The 17676-nt window shown below is 43.9% G+C and overlaps 1 protein-coding gene across 1 annotated transcript in view; it reads left to right on the top strand.

The window, feature by feature from the left end:
• LOC126235389 (potassium voltage-gated channel protein Shaw-like) overlaps window positions 1-17676 on the top strand; it is a 295451-nt gene that overhangs the window by 197745 nt on the left and 80030 nt on the right. The window lies entirely within an intron of this gene.

Here is a 17676-nt window from a genome sequence, read left to right as displayed (position 1 = left end):
CTGCCATCTGGCGGTCGTAGTCATTTGGCACGACTCGGCATGATTCGGAAGTTGCCTTCGAAGCATAGCGTACTAAGAATCGATGAATCGTTGGAACTTGGAATCGTCACGACTCGGAAACACGCAATCGTTCGTACAATTCTTTTGAACGACGATTCGTCCGTATCACGATTCGATTCTTACGATTCTTAATTTAGAGTCGTTCAAATGAACGACTCATTCACGAATCGCCACAACTCTACTGCACACAGCACAGTCAGTGATTTTCATACAGAGCGCTACGCGGCGTTACCAAGATTAAAACCTTAACAGCCTACTTACACAGTGTCCTGCCACTGTTATATAATTAGTGTTTCGTGTGCATCCCACAGGCGTAACAGCGGCAGGAGTCCTTTGGAATATTCAATTTCTCTAAATATGATTACGAAATGTATTTACCCAAGCGTTCTTCGTTTGGAGTCTACAAACGCGGCAGCCACCGAGCTCTCTATTCATTCACACAACTCCGTTCGCAATGGCGTTCACCAGATCGTGTGAGATATCTAACACCTCAGTAATCCCCTGAAATTAATGTCAATGGTCTACCATCAAAATACTTTGAATTTTAGCGTTTCTTGGCAAGAAAAGAAAGACGAGCGTCCGGAATGTGCCTTATGTACAATACTCGGATAGACGCGTTCGACTTATCCGACTAACTAATTGATAAGTCTGTGTAATCAGAGCAGTTGAGATATTTACTGAATAAGCATGAGAGAAAATGAGCAGAACAGTAAAAATGGTTTTCGGTAAAGTGATAGGTTCTCAAAATTATGCTTCCGATGTGTCTGAAAATTTAAGTTGACACTCTGATTGTGTTACTACGCTTGTGGCAGTGAAATGTGGACTTCCAAGGCGAAAACATTCAAAAACTGAGGGTTATGAACGGAGAGATGCATGTTGGGATTTACTAGGTGACACAATAATTTAAAGAAGAAGGACCAGGGTAAAGTAAGGGGGGGGGGGGGGGGTAACTCGTGATGTACTGGAAATAAAGTTGAGGCGGACGAGATACGTAGACACATGAATGGGTTGTTCGACAGAATTTCGAAAAGTAAAATACACATTATTGTGGCAGGCGAAATAAGTTCTATTGAATGCTGCACTACACTTCAAAATGACATATGCACACTATTTTTCATGATTTAAATCATGAAATACTGTAAAAGTTACGTATTTTCTCATGCTTAGTAAAACTTGTTTCGAGAATTTGTTCTCGTTCTCAAGTGCAGATATAAACGTGATTATAATGTGTGTGATGTTCCCATGTCTGTTTTCCTGCCTCTCTTGGACTGTAATCGTCCTAGAGTGTTTTCTGCATGCTAATGTTAGGATAACGCCCCAAGACGACTACAGCGAAAGAGAGGCGGAAAAACATACATGCAAACCTCACCCATAACAGCCACGTAAATGTTCTAGAAATGCGTTGTGCTACGCAGGAAAAAAATATGTAACCGGTGCAGTGTTCCATTACTTAAATCATGAATGACGTAGATGTACGCGTTCCAAAATCATCGATTACGATGAACGAAATCAATACTATTTTCAACGTAGTCACCAAATCTCTGTAAACTACGTCCGAACGTTCTACCAGATTAAAGTCCACTCCCTCATCACGCAGCCATTCGAGAGCTGCTGTGTGAGCACCCTTACCGTCGGAAAAATCTGTTTTCCTCCAGATGTTATTTCATCTTACCGAAAAGAAGGAAATGACGTGATGCAAATCTGGACTGTATGGCAAATGTCTCGCAGCCCTGTATCGAAAACGTTGAAGCACAACGTGTGTTGTAGCTGGCGCGTGGAGTGTTGCATTGTCGTGCGAGAGAACAATACCTTTGGCTAATTTTCCACGGCTCTTGCTCTTTATCGCGTGGCTTAGCAATGTCATGTTGAACAATATGAATCGGCATTAATGTTTGAACGCTTTGCCGTGAACTCTGTGCATACAACTCCTTCACAGTCTAAGCTGCGGATGCAGAAAACCTCTTAATAGCCAAGGTCGCAAATATATTTTTATTTGATTACTAATTTCGGCTTATCTACAATTCATCTTAAGGTCATACAAAATACACACATCAAAAAAAGTTTTGCATCACCCCGTTTCCCCGAACCCCTGAAGATAGACGTTGACTGTGGATATTGTATCACAGCACAGTCCCTTTGACTGTTCAGAGATGTCACTAAACCTGCCTAAAGATGTAAACAACCATGCATGAGCAGCGCCTATTACACGGAGGGGTCCGACAGCCGATCGGTTTCAGTCATTCCACGAGGAAGGAGATACACGGCTGTTGTTGTCAGTAGTTCAACAATACCTAGACGGTCAATACCGCGGTTCGATCGCCAGGAAGGGCTCTCAACAAGGGAAGTGTCCACGCGTCTCGGAGTGAACCAAAGTGATGTTGTTCGGACATGGAGGAGGTACAGAGAGACAGGAACTGTCGATGACAAGACTCGCTCTGGCCGCCCAAGGGCTACTACGAGTACTGCAGTAGATGATCGCTACCTACGGATTATAGCTCGGAGGAACCCTGACAGCAACGCCACCATGTTGAGTAATTCTTTTTGTGCAGCCACAGGACGGCGTGTTACGACCTAAACTGTGCGCAGTAGTCTGCATGATGCGAAACTTCATTCCCGACGGCCCATCTTTGCAACCATGACACCATGCAGCGCGGTACAGATGGGCCCAACAACATGCCGAATGGACCGCTCGGGATTGGCATCACGTGCTCTTCACCGATGAGTTTCGCATATGCCTTCAACCAGACAATCGTCGGAAATGGGTTTGAGGCAACCCGGCCAGGCTGTGAACGCCTTCGACACGCTGTCCAGCGAGTTCAGCAAGGTGGAGGTTTCCGCTGTTCTGGGGTGGCATTATGTGGGGCCGACGTACGCAGCTGGTGGTCATGGAAGGTGCAGTAACGGCCGTGCGATACGTGAATGCCATCCTCCGACTGATAGTGCAAACATATCGGCAGCACATTGGCGAGGCATTCGGCTTCGTGGACGACAATTCGCGTCCCCATCGTGCACATCTTGTGAATGACTTCCTTCAGGATAGCGACATCACTCGACTAGAGTGGCCAGCATGTTCTCCAGACATGAACCCTATCGAACATGCCTGGGACAGATTGAAAAGGGCTGTTTATAGACGACATGACGCACCAACCACTCAGGGATCTACACTGAATCGCCGTTGAGGAATGGGACAATCTGGGCCAATAGTCCCTTGATGAACTTGTGTATAATATACCACGACGAATACCGGCATACATCAATGCAAGAGAACGTGCTACTGGGTAATAGAGGTACCGGTGTACAGCAATCTGGACCACCACCTCTGAATGTCTCGCTGTATGGTGGTACAACATGCAATGTGTGGTTTTCATGAGCAATAAAAAGGGCGGAAATGATGTTTATGTTGATCTCTATTCCAATTTTCTGTACAGCTTCCGGAACGCTCGGAGCCGAGGTGATGCAAAACTGTTTTTGATATGTGCACAATCCTGGACAATGTGTAAACCATCGCAAGCTACTAGGTCGTCATATGCAATGCACACTGACAGAATCAAACATTTTATATATGTGGACACTGCGATCACGTTTGTCACATTACTTTATTCTAGATAACCTCAGAAGCAGTGACTGTCACTGACTCTATAGAACGAGATACCTGCTCCACACTAGAAACGAGTGCTATGTAACCTCTGTAGTCGGAGAAAACGTTGTCCACGACCTTCCCTTTGGATTTCTTCCGCAGAGGCTAGGAAGTGAGTCTCCATTCCGTAGACACCCTCTTCGTTGTAAGTGTGAAATGATGGATCCTTGTCTTCTAGCCTGTAATGATGCGGCTTACGAAATCATCGTCTCCCACGCAGTGGCGCTCAAGGAACTTCAGAGACGCAATAAATCTTCCTTTTAAGTATGCAGATAACACCAATAGCGGAACCGAGCGTGAGCACAAATTGCGATACCGCAGGCGATCTCAGACATGGAAAGATCACTGTGTACAGAAATGCTTATCTGTTGAGCAATATGCGAAATATTCATTCTGCGATTGTTGCGAATTAGTTCCTTGATTACTGGACGCGGTCGATGTCGATGGACTTCCTTCTCAAACAGTATCACACGTTTCTGAGCGGTCCCGGTCAAATTGTTGGCACGATTTCTCTACAGATAGACGCAACATTGCGTTTGGTCCACATACCGCCAGAATTCTATGGTGAATCTGTGTGAAATTTAGACTTTTTGCCCACAAGAACCATGCTGTTCCACCCACATCAACACTGGAGTAAGTTTCCAGTAGCTGCGCTATTTCACTCGCACACTGTGATCAATCTGTTATCCGTGCCGCAGCAGACCCTTTCATGCAGGAAACGCGACGACATGTGTTACTTTCTGAAGTCTCAATGTAGAAAGGTCAAGAGCGTTCGTTTCCTGAAGACGTAAGAAACAACCTAGTGGAGAGTGGATAGATAATATAGAACAAGCAGACGTTACCTGAATGCTTACAGCTGACGACCATGTTTCATATAAATGTGTAGAGGAGTCCTTCACCCAACAAACAGATGAGTATAATAATAATGATTGTGTCGTTGTTGTTGTTGATGATGATGATGATGATGATGATAAAGACGAACTCATTTCGTTTGTTTTTTAGATAAAAGGCACTTTTTAAAATAAACATCTCATCACTGCGCGACACTTGCCTTTATCCATTTCTGCGAAATCTGTGACATGATCACTTAAGACGGTTCCCAACAAACACCTGGGCGTTTTGTTTTGTTGGAAATTTGAACAAATCCATTAAACGAATCACGCTTACCTATACTTTCACCGTTCGACAGATTATGTCTCTTTTAGGTAGAAATATACCACACTTATCAACAAACCCTGATACATCTCTCTTACAAGTACGCACTCCTGTGATTCGAAATGAAAGTTAAAAAAGTGGAAACGTTACTCGGTCGCAGCCACCGAGATTGGCTTCTCCGTAAGACTTACGACTCTTAATTTACAGTGGCTCTGTGTCATGCTTGTAGTACGAAAGACTGTAAGACTCCTGGAGAAAGGATGGTGCTTTTCTTTAACTCTTATTTATAGTGTTTTGTGTTATTACCATGCAGCGAGCAGCTTACTACACAGGTAGATCATGTGATGACTAAAAATTTGTGTTTGCACATACAGAGCACATGGTTCAAATGGCTCTGAGCACTATGCGACTTAACTTCTGAGGTCATCAGTCGCCTAGAACTTAAAACTAATTAAACCTAACTAACCTAAGGACATCACACACATCCATGCCCGAGGCAGGATTCGAACCTGCGACCGTAGCGGTCACGCGGTTCCAGACTGAAGCGCCTTTAACCGCACGGCCACACCGGCCGGCCAGAGCACATGGTTTCAGATAAATTAATACTAGCAGATTATTGAGACAAAGGCCAAGAATGGTACAAATAAACTAATTTATCCTGCTATTAAATCGTAACTTAAGATTCCGCTTGTACAATGACTTCCATAAGATAAAGATATTTATCTACATACGGCACCATCGCTTGACAGTCTACGGAATTGGGCAGTTCCTCTCTGTGGGTATAAACACGCAGTTACCTCTGTTAAAATCTCATGATACGTATTTGAGTTTGCTGATGTGCGTATACTGGCTGTGCTATTGGGGAAGTTGGTATTTACCCACACTACTGTTGGTGCGCTAGTGCGCTATCCCATTACAAATTATAGCCGGAATTATTTTACCCATTAGGACTGGAACCATATCATTCATTAGAAGAGCAACTCCATAGTTTGTGTGTGGTTTAACAACGTCGGCCGCCGAGGATGATATTATAAAAAGCACTCTGTCTGTAACGAACGTAATTGTCGGCGGAACGATGCGATTCCAATTAACAGATGAACCAGGCTTCTTAGGCTTTTCCGTTAAGTATGATTATAACTTGTCTGATGAATTCTATGACACTCGATATACACCTTGTATCACCATCGAGATCGGTGGAAACAGGGAAATTGTGCAGGAAATGAACGTGCAGTAGACTGCACAGAGAACGTCACACGTCTGTCTCCGTAAAACATATCAGGGAAACCATGAAAACTGTAATGGACATCGGGTGAAGCATACAGACCTGAGCTGCAGCAGCACTGTGTATCCTTGTGTGCAACACACTTGCCCTGGGCAGGGCGAGAAGTCTGGTAGATACAGACTTTCGTCCTTCTCACAGTGACTCGAGTTTATTTTACACACCCGATCGTCTTAGTTCTAGATCGGTGCTCACCAAACTTTCTTTTACAAAAACCAACACTGACATTGTGTATATCGATCTTATTATCAATTAACTTAAATTAGTATTTTTGAGCCCCCAATGCACTAGTTACAATAGAGGCGCGATAAGTTGACCATCGCCCAAGAAGTCTATTGTTGTTGAGGTCTTCAGTCCGAAGACTAGTTTGATGCAGCCCTCCTTGATACTCTATCTTGTGTGACCTTCTTCATCACCGAATAACTAATGCAATCCCAATCTTTCTGAATCTGCTTGCTGTATTCAACTCACTACGATTTTTACCACACACAGTTCCCTTCGGTACTAAATTGGTGATCCCTTGATGTCTCAGAATTTGTCCTATCAATCGACCCCTTATTTTGGTCAAGTTTTGCCACCGATTCATTGTACCTCCAATTATAGTCAGGTTGGTTGATTGGTCGATTAGGGGGAGGAGACCAAACAGCGAAGTCATTGGTCCCATCGGATTAGGGAAGGATGATGAAAGAATTCGACCACGCCCTTTCACAGGAACCATCCCGGAATTTACTTGAGGCGAGTTAGGGAAATCACGGAAAACTTAAATCAGGATGGCAGGACGCGGATTTGAAAGGTCGTCCTCCTGAATACGAGTCCAGTATGCTAACCACTGAGCCACCTCGCTCGGTACTTTATTCAGAACCTCCTCATTAGTTACGTGATCGTCCCGCCTAATCTTCAGCATTCTTCTGTAGCGCCACATTTCGAAAACTTCTATTCTCTTTTTATCTAAACTGTTTATTCTCCATGTGTCACTTCCATACATGGCTACACTCCAGATAAATACCGCCGGAAAAGACTTCCTAATACTTAAATCTATATTCGATGTTAACAAATTTCTCTTCTTCAGAAATTTTTTTTCTTGCCATTTCCAGTCTACACTTCACATCCTCTCTTCTTCGTTCATCATCAGTTATTTTGATGCCCAAGCTGCAGAACTCACCTACTACTTTAAGCGTCTCGTTTCCTAATCTAATTCTCTCAGTGTCACTTGATTTAATTTGACTGCATTCCATTATCCTTTTTTTTTCCTTTTATTGATGTTCACCTTATATCATTCTTTCAAGACCCTGTCCATTCCGTTCAAATGCTATCTCTGACAGAAGTACAATGTCATGGGCAAACCTCAGAGTTTTTAGTTCTTCTCCCTGAAATTTAATTCCTATTCCAAACTTTTCTTTGGTTTCCTTTACTGCTTATTCAGTGTACGTGTTGAATAACATCAGGAATAGGCTACAGCTCTGTCTCACTCTCTTTTCAACACTGCTTCCCTTAAATGTCCGTTGCAGGTCAATTATTCTCTGTTTCAAATTGCTGCCATCCTTAGCGAGCCCAAAGTTGTGACATTGTAATTGCTTGACAAATTTTTGTCAAGCTGTTTGTGTGAGCGGTTGATTAATTCATGAATAACAACAACCGAACTGATATTTAAATACTTTATGCACTATGAAATCCGATAACACATGTTCGCTATATGTTTAGAATGGAATTTTCAGGGTTCTGTACCTCAGTCGGTAAGAAGCTCCGCTTTCTGACCCTAGACGGACCCGACCGACTGCCGTGTCATCCTCTGCCTATGGCGCCATTGGATGCAGTATGGACGGGCAAGTGGTCAGCACATCCCTCCCCCGATCACTGTCGGTTTTCTTGGCCTTAGAACAGCTACTAACCAGTGTAGCTCCTCATCTGGCATAACGAGTCTAAGTGAACCCCATACCAGTCCTCATACTAAGGAAAAATTCCTGACAGTGCCGGGAATCGAAGCGAGATCCTTCTCTTATCAGCCTGCTCCGCTGACCACTCATCTACAGAGGCGTACACAATCGGCATAAACGGACGCGCTATACCAACGCTTTATTGTCCGTATGGTTGTTCATCAAGCTCTTCAGACCACTTTTTCTTAGAATGGGTAGAGATATGAACTTTTTGTCAGATACTAACGTTCCACGGTCACTTGACGGGCTCTTCGTGTCACACATTTTGATACTCGCAAATTCACGCATCAAAAACAACAGATGAACTATCTATATACATAATTAAGTTTGTACGGAGACAATAGGGCGCGAATCTTAGTCGCATATGTCCGGTTTTTCTTCTTCTACTCAATGTGTTGTATTAGAACACAGTTGATTTACAGCCAAATGCCTTTGCTACAAATATGTACCGGATTTGAAGAAGATCGTCTTTCTACCGGACATCCATAAATGCATCTTGCTTCCGTTTGGAATTTATAGCACAGCAGGTTATCGATGCGTGACTTGTTAGTACTGGAAGACAAACAAGAAAACATCACCCTCTCTGACATCGTGAAACCTTGCAGGGGCTGTGCAATTTGGGCATCTGATCCTGCAGCAAGCGGCTAAGTTTATTCAGGTCACGGCTGAATTAACCAACGTCAAATAAAATTCAGCACATGTTAAAATATTACGCTTTGTGAATTTTTGTTTATTACCGAGCAGGAAAACTACACTCTTAACAAACTGTTAACGTTAGCTGAAGTTTTTGGATTCGGCTGTTAGTTACTAGATACTTATTACTGTGAAATACTACTGAGAACGGCTGGCCGCGCGGATAGCCGATTTGGGCAGCATGTCTCCAGCTAGCCACAGATTGATGACTATTGTTCTGCATCATCTTCAAGAAAGCAGGTGGACGGAACAGACTCTTGAAATGATATATTTTTTAGGTCTCCCGCTTTTTGAGGATGCTCTCTCAGCACAAGGTAGAAAGGCAACAGGTCCATTGTACACCAGAGTGCTGAAATATTTTGAAGTACTGTTTGTTTATCCAGCAGCTAACCCGACAATAATACGTTTCAAACGCTCGTTTTGGAAGAAGGTAAAAATCACTTATGCCACCGACCCGGAATTGCAAGTATTCCAGACTACCTTAACCATAGATCATCTTCAACAGCGCCAGTTATGACTTATACTGACAGGAGAATGAAACACACTCTCTTCAGATTGCATGTTTTCAAGATCCTTCCCGTGTTTGAAGAAGGAAGGAAGTTGGGAGTTCAACAGGTCGTCGAGAGTGAGATTATTAGAGAAGGCGAATGAACTCAGAAAGGGAAACGAAATCAGCCGTATTTCGGCATTTCCATAATTCGACTTATGGAAAAAACGGTAAACTTAAATTTGGTTGGCCTTCGGTGACTTGAACTCCCTCAACCACTGCGTCGCTGTGCTCGGTCTGAATTTTAGGTATGCCTCCGGCTGTGACCTAAATTCCAAGGTTTGAAATATCCGTCATCAGAAACAGTGTCTAACCTGACTGACACAAGAACCGCTTAAATATTACCTCACTCTAGAAACTATTTATTTATTTAATTACGCTCTCTTATTCTCATATTCTGCCGTATTTAAGAAAAACTCACTACGAAGTGCAACAATGCACATTGTTCCTTGTGTTAACCATGTTTCCCCCCCCCCCCATGAACCATGGACCTTCCCGTTGGTGGGGAGGCTTGCGTGCCTCAGCGATACAGATGGCCGTACCGTAGGTGCAACCACAACGGAGGGGTATCTGTTGAGAGGCCAGACAAACATGTGGTTCCTGAAGAGGGGCAGCAGCCTTTTCAGTAGTTGCAGGGGCAACAGTCTGGATGATTGACTGATCTGGCCTTGTAACATTAACCAAAACGGCCTTGCTGTGCTGGGACTGCGAACGGCTGAAAGCAAGGGGAAACTACAGCCGTAATTTTTCCCGAGGACATGCAGCTTTACGAGAGCTGCATCAAACCAGTCTCAGGACTGAAGACCACAACAACAACAACCATGTTTACGAGGGGCGTTTGAAAAGTCCGCGCAAAGCCCTAGAGATAGCACCACCGGCGCGTATCGAGGTCATGTTTAGTTAGTAGCACCTTTGGAAAGGACGCACACCAAGTTTCAGCCATATTAGCCTATTTCTTTGTGTATGGAATTCGTGCGAATCAAGGAAGTCGAGTGATTATCAAAAAATGGACGAAGAAGAACTTCGTGTGTTGATTGAACATTACTTTATAAAAGGCAAAACGCCTCAGGAGACTAAAGAGAAGCTTGATAAATATTAGGGTGACTCTGCACCTTTTATTAGAACAGTTTATAAGTGGTTTCAAAATTTTCGGAGTGGCCATATGGGCACAAGTGATGCTGAACTTTCTGGGCGGCCTGTGGAGGTTACAACTCCAGAAATTGTTGATAAAATCCATGATATGGTGATGGATGATAAAAGAGTTAAGGTGCGTGAGATTGCTAGTGCTGTGGGGATCTCGGATGAATGGGTACATAATATTTTGCATAAACATTTGGATGTGAGAAAGCTATCCGCAAGATGAGTTCCGCGATTGCTCAGGCTTGACCAAAAACGGAATCGTGTGAAGTGTTGCAAGGATTGTTTGCAGCTGCTCAGGAAGAATCCGCAGGACCTTAAACTTCGTTTCGTCACTGTGGATGAAACATGGATACATTACTATACTCCTGAGACCAAACAACAACCTAAACAATGGGTTACCAAGGGAGAATCTGCACCAAAAAAGGAGAAGACCTTTCTTTCGGCCAGAAAGGTTATGGCGACTGTCTTTTGGAATTCGCAAGGGATAATCCTCATCGACTATCAGGAAAAGGGTGAAACCATTACAGGTGCATATTATTCATCGTTACTGGACCGTTTCAAAACCGAGCTGCAAGAAAGACGCCGGCGATTGGAACGCCAAAAAGTGATTTTCCATGACGACAATGCAACAGCACACACCTCAGCAGTTGTGGTCGCAAAATTAATGGAAATAGGATTCCAACTCGTTTCACATCCCCCCTATTCTCCAGACTTGGCTCCCTCGGACTACTATTTGTTCCCCAATTTGAAGAAATGGCTGGTGGGATAAAGATTTTATTCAAACGAGGAGGCGATTGCAGCAACTAATAGCTATTTTGCAGACTTGGACAAATTAGAACAGCGTTGGACGAAGTGTATAAGTCTAAAAGGAGACAATGTCGAAAAATAAAAAAGGTTTACCCCAAACATGTAAGTAGTTTTTATTTTTGCACGGACTTTTCAAACGCCCCTCGTACATATTTAATATGTACACATTTCATATGTACATTCATATGTACAGTACCTGACAAAAACGTGAAGCGCCCAGAAGAGGAGGAGGAAACGAAATGAACACTTGATGATTAGGGTGTATAATTATACTTGGCAGTATGAGCCCACTGACCAGCATTAAGTTGCACCGCTCTGGCGTGAGAAGACCTGATTCTGTTGAGAAGAGTGTCATAAAGACGTTGTATCGCCTTCTGACGAAGGCTGGCCAGTGCTGTTATTTGTGACTGGTACTTGATATCTTATTTTTCTCTTTAGTATTTTTTTTAGTTTTTTCTTCCTATGGAACCAAATGCTGAGGTCATCGGTCCATAGGCTTAAACACTACTCAATGTAACTTAAACTAAGTTACACTAAGGACAATACACACACACGTGCCCGAGGGAGGACCCGAACTTCCTACGAGGAGAGCCGCACGTACAGTGACAAGGTGCCCTAGGGCCAGCGAGGGAGGCAATAGGGCAGAGCTGTCGTCCAAGATGGTCCAACATATGTTTTATCGGGGATAGATGTCGAGCATCCTGATGGTCAAGGGTGTATCTCACCATTACGTAGGCAGGTCATACAGGCACGGAACATGTGTAGAAAATTGTCCTGTTGAACACTGCCACTACTTCACTTTCGGATGAGAGGTAATACGCGAGGACGCAGGATGCCCGTGAAGAACCGTTGTGCTGTCAGAGTTTTCTCAATTATTACCAGCCGTGAAATGAAGTCACACCCGATGAGTCCCCACACGATAAGGAATAACACCGCTGTGTCTGTACAAGACATTGGAATAATGCGACCCCACCCCCGGTCGCCGCCATGCCCACAATGGTTACCGAGGGTAGTGCAGAACCATGATTCATCGCTGAACACAGTGGGACGCCATTCATCAGCAATCCCTACGTCCCAGTCACACAGCCGTTTGTGTTGCGGTGTTAATTACAGCCTCCGCATGGGACAGTAATACCCTAGTCCGACTGCTTCTAGTTTCTTACCAGGATGATGCAGAATTTTGCAGGGAGTCCATTCCTTTTTCTCGGAGGAAGGCACAGATGTGAAGGGTTTACGATACGATACGTCCAGAATACAGATCCTCCTTTGTGGTGGTCTGATGTGATCGACCGGGATCTTGCTGACGAGTACGTCTGCCCTCACGCTCCCTTGCCGTCCAACATCAGTCACTGTCACTTCCGGATGCCTTACAAATCTGGATATTGCACGATTCGACCAATCCGCCAAATGGAGACCCACAACGAAGCCTCTTTCAAACCCTGTCAGGTGCTGATAACGCTGTCTCAAATGAGGTACGCGGCACATCCGTGTCCTACACAGTGATCACTCAACATCTGACGCTGTTCAAGCCCCTTATACACCCTATTAGTCCTGGTGACAACACTAAACACGAACGACACAAATGCACTCTGGTGGTCGTCCGACCTTTTATGGAGATGGTTCAAATTGCTCTAAGCACTATGGGACTTAACATCTGAAGTCATCAGCTCCCTAGACTTAGAACTACTTAAACCTAACTAACCCAAGGACATCATACACATCCATGCCCAAGGCAGGATTCGAACCTGCGACCGTAGCAGCCGCGTGGTTCCGGACTGAAGCGCCTAGAACCGCTCGGCCATAGCGGCCGGTTGTTATAGAGAATCTCAACTCTAATCATTTACACGGCCGCTGTTGTTGCGTACGTGTACGAAATTACACCGACATTCGACGAAGCCTTCTGTGTTCTTCAGTTTCTTTATCAGCAATGAGCTTTCTCGTCACCTACATAAAATCAGTAGCACTTCATGTAATAATTCCTATGGAATTCATGTCATACTACTTTTCGTTTATCACTATGCTTATGTCTCATATCATGTTGGCAGTACGATGTGGTGACAAACATGTGAAGGCACAACGTGACTTCTCACGTTGTAGAAGAAAGCGCAACAGCGCCGATTATCAATACGTTTACCTCACCTGAAAAACCCATTGACTTTCGTAATGGCATTGTTAAAAGAGAGATTTAAAGCAACACTCTGGTACTTAGCTATGAACAGCTGCCGTCCCCATTCCTGGCGATGTCAAATATAATTTCTAAAATCAGAGCAGACAAGCACTTGTGACACATTACTCGTTCAAATATCCCCTCCTAAGCGTACTAAATGAGATGACCTTGTGATTCGGTATGAGCGTGCTCGAAACCCTCATGCAGACTTTCAGATTGTCAGGACTTTTGCCCTAAATCACTGCCAGCGAATGCCGGAATGGTTTCTTCGACAAGGGCACTGCTGAATTCTTTCCCAATCCTTGTCCAATACCTAGCCGAAGAACAGTGCGACGTTCGTATGCAGATATCGACAAGAAATACAACCAGAGTGGCACCTTATTATAAATCGTGTCGTTGTACTGTATTCTTGGGAAAAAAAGCAATAGTCAGCAAAGAATATATACCATTTACCAGTAAGTGAGAATTACGGCAGTAACGATAACATAAAAGGAACGTTCATTTACCTGACAAGCAATAAAAGCGGATGGGGCATCTCGTATTCTATAAGGAGATCTTTCTTCTTACACCACAATCTGAGAGAAATAAATGAAAAGGCAGATGCGTGAGCAACAACCGGCACGGTTGGGAAGAAAAACACGCCGTACATAAGTAGCAGCGCACTCGTCGACCAGTAACAGAGCTATAAACTACATTTCTTCTGCTTACCATCTGTTGCGTATTCTCTGTTTCTTGTTTGCATCCTTACGAGATGCGCAGTTACATTCAGAGCAGCCAAGTATATTTTAACACGTGCACTTCACAGCGTTTTATGATAATTTGGGTATGTTATGCATTCAAATAATCTTGTTGGTTTTCCTTGCAGAACATACTTTCTCAAGTATTTGCTATTCAACATTTTCTAGAAAAAAAACTCCTTGGGCCATTTGAAACGTTAAAAGTAATATGTTACTTTCGGTAAATCCTTTCTACTTAACAGTCTGACACTAGATATACAAATACCGCTTGACAAATCTTGAGAAAAATGAACTTACTTGAAACTAACAAAAAACTGTTTATTTCCTAATAATAGTCTCTAGCCATGGTTACAAATTCAGATCGTAACTCTGATTGAAAAACATGTTTTGCAAATATCTGCAAAACACTCACTGAAGACGCCCACCACTTGCATAGAAACATCGCACACGGGGAAAGGAGAAGAGTCAACTGCAACGGCTGTAGACAAAGAACCGCCGAGAAAGCTTTTTCGAAGATAATCCTGAGAAAGCGGCATTCTGTCTGTATAAATCTACTCTGAGATACAAGGTCGTTTTACGAAGGATATGATATTCACTCTTAGGCAGCTCCGCGAAATAAGCGGCGAAGATCGTGCGCTTTTATATGGGCTTTGTCGACTTAAACAAAGCCTCTACAACTGCATCCACAGAAAACCTTTTTAGGGTTCGCCATAAAATTACGTGACCACATACTGTCTCTTTCTTGACAACATACTAGTCTCTTTCTTGACAACATACTAGTCTCTGTTACACTAGATGGAGACGCTTCTGAGGAAGTATAAATCATGGAGTCAGAAAGGATTAGGTGCTAGCGCCGATTTTCCCTGGGACATTTTCCTCTAGATCACTTTTGGAGATTTATAAAGAGCCTGACATCTGAAGACCTCTGTATACAACGAGAAACGGAAGACTTCAAAAATGGTTCAAATGGCTCTGAGCACTATGGGACTTAACATCTATGGTCATCAGTCCCCTAGAACTTAGAACTACTTAAACCTAACTAACCTAAGGACAGCACACAACACCCAGCCATCACGAGGCAGAGAAAATCCCTGACCCCGCCGGGAATCAAATGGTTCAAATGGCTCTGAGCACTATGGGACTCAACTGCTGAGGTCATTAGTCCCCTAGAACTTAGAACTAGTTAAACCTAACTAACCTAAGGACATCACAAACAGCCATGCCCGAGGCAGGATTCGAACCTGCGACCGTAGCGGTCTTGCGGTTCCAGACTACAGCGCCTTTAACCGCACGGCCACTTCGGCCGGCTACCGGGAATCGAACCCGGGAACCCGGGCGTGGGAAGCGAGAACGCTACCGCACGACCACGAGATGCGGGCGGGAAGACTTCAATCCGGAAGTTTTAAGTCGATGGTGATAAGTACAGACTTACTTTTATGAGTTCTACTATATGTACGAATTCCCTAAGCTCGTATCACCCGCGCTTACAAATGGTAGTACAACAAAACGCTGCCAGAATCAGCGTAATACATATTTTGTGCATCAGTATGCCTAGCCGCTTCGATCTAAATAGGGAAGGTTATGTTGGCTGGCAGTTTTCAGTTGTGGCGTATCTTTGTGTTTGTGACTTTGCAATGACTGACATGAGAGAACAGTGTTGCTGTATCAAGTTCTGTTTTCCATTTGGTAAAACAGCCGTAGAAACGCACAAAATGATAGTTCCTACCCTTTGGGCAGAAACAAATTTATGACTGGATTAAACGTTTTGAAAATGGCCAGATTTATGTTGATTATGATGAACTTTCGGGATGACCATCCACCGTCGTTATACCAGCAAACATCAGTGCTGTTCTGAATGCGATTGTGAAAGATGGTAGGCATCTGTAACAACGTGGAATTATCATACATGACATGTCAGCAGATTTTGTCAGAAAAAAATTGAACTTGAGAAGAGTTTCTGCAAAGTTCGTGCTACGACTGCTGAGTGACGATCAGAAACAGCATCGCATGAATGTATGCAGGGAATTAGAAGAACTGCTACGACCTGATCCAGAATTTGTTTCTAAGTTCATTGCAGGTGACTAAACTTAGGTTTGTGGATATGACTCTGAAACTAAGCAGCAATCATCCCAGCGGAAGAGCCCATTCTCATCTCGGGCCAAAGGAAGCGCGTCTAGTTCAGATCAACATCAAATCTTTACTAATCTTTTTTTCTCTCTATGCTGATGTAATTATCCACAAGGAGTTCGCACCTCGTGGTCAGACGATTCATGGAGAATTCCGCCGTGATGTCCTAAAGCGGCTAAGGGAGAGTGTGAGAAGGAAACGTCCATAGAAGTGGCGCAGAAAGGATGGATCCTCCACCACGTTATTACGAGGCCGTATCGCGCAGCAGTCTTCGGCGAAAAGCAACACAGCGGTTCTTCCTCATCCACCGTGTTCACCCGACTTGACTCCGTGCAGTTTCTTTCCAAGTTGTTGTTGAAGGGACGAATATTTGATATGGTAGAGGATATTCTAGCGGAATGCTGAATACACAGATTAAAAAAGACTTTCAGGATCAATTCCATTCCTGGCAGAAGAGCTGGGATTGATTTCCTAATGGGACTACTCTAAAGGTGACGGTGGCGAATGAAAATCTTGTATGACGTGGCTTTGTTTACTGTTAGATGTCGAGAACGTGTGGGTAGCAAACTGTAGATGATGATCCACCCGTCGTCAAATCTGAGGAAGTGTTTCAAGATCTAATTACGTCATTTAGGCAAGCCTGTCAACTATTTCCGACGAGACGACGACAGTTAAAAGACCTTTATCATGGTTTAGGCAGCAGACCAAACTTACAATAACACACTCTAAGACAAAAAAACGACACACCACGAAAGAATTATTTGAATGTGACGGAATTCTGTCGATATGGTTTATATGTGCAGACAAATAAATTATTTCAGTTTCAGGAAAATTGGATGGTTTATTGGAGAGAAATTGCCTCACGAACTGAACCACTGAAGAACACTTTGGTCCACCTATGGCCCTTCTGCAAGCGGTTATTCGGTTTGGCATTGCTTGATTGAGTTGTTGGATGGCCTCCTAAGGAACATCGTGGCAAATTCTGTCCAATTGGCACCTTGGATAGTAAATCTTTCTAGCTGGTTGGAGGGCCCTGTCCATAATGCTCCAAACGTTTTCAACCACGGAGAGGTCCGATGACCTTGCTGACCAAATTAGGGTTTGGAAAGCACGATTATAAGCTGCAGAACTCTCGAAGTGTGTAGGCGAAGCTTTATCGTACTGAAATATAGGCTCAGGATGGCTTGGCATGAAGGGTTACAAAACGGGGCATAGAGTATTGTCGACGTACCGCTGTGCTGTAAGAGTGCCACGGATGACAACCTAAGGGGTCCTACAAAAGAAATGCCTCTCCAGATCATCACTCCTGGTTGTCTGGCCTTAAGGTGGACAAAAGTTATATCGGAATCCCACCGCTGTCCGGGCCGTCTGAGGATATGTCTTCGCTGGCCAT

This window comes from Schistocerca nitens, chromosome 2 (genome assembly GCF_023898315.1).
Source record: "Schistocerca nitens isolate TAMUIC-IGC-003100 chromosome 2, iqSchNite1.1, whole genome shotgun sequence".
Classification (NCBI taxonomy): Eukaryota; Metazoa; Arthropoda; class Insecta; order Orthoptera; family Acrididae; genus Schistocerca; species Schistocerca nitens.
Note: the sequence above shows the minus strand (reverse complement) of the source record. Positions and strands in the feature narration are given on the sequence as shown.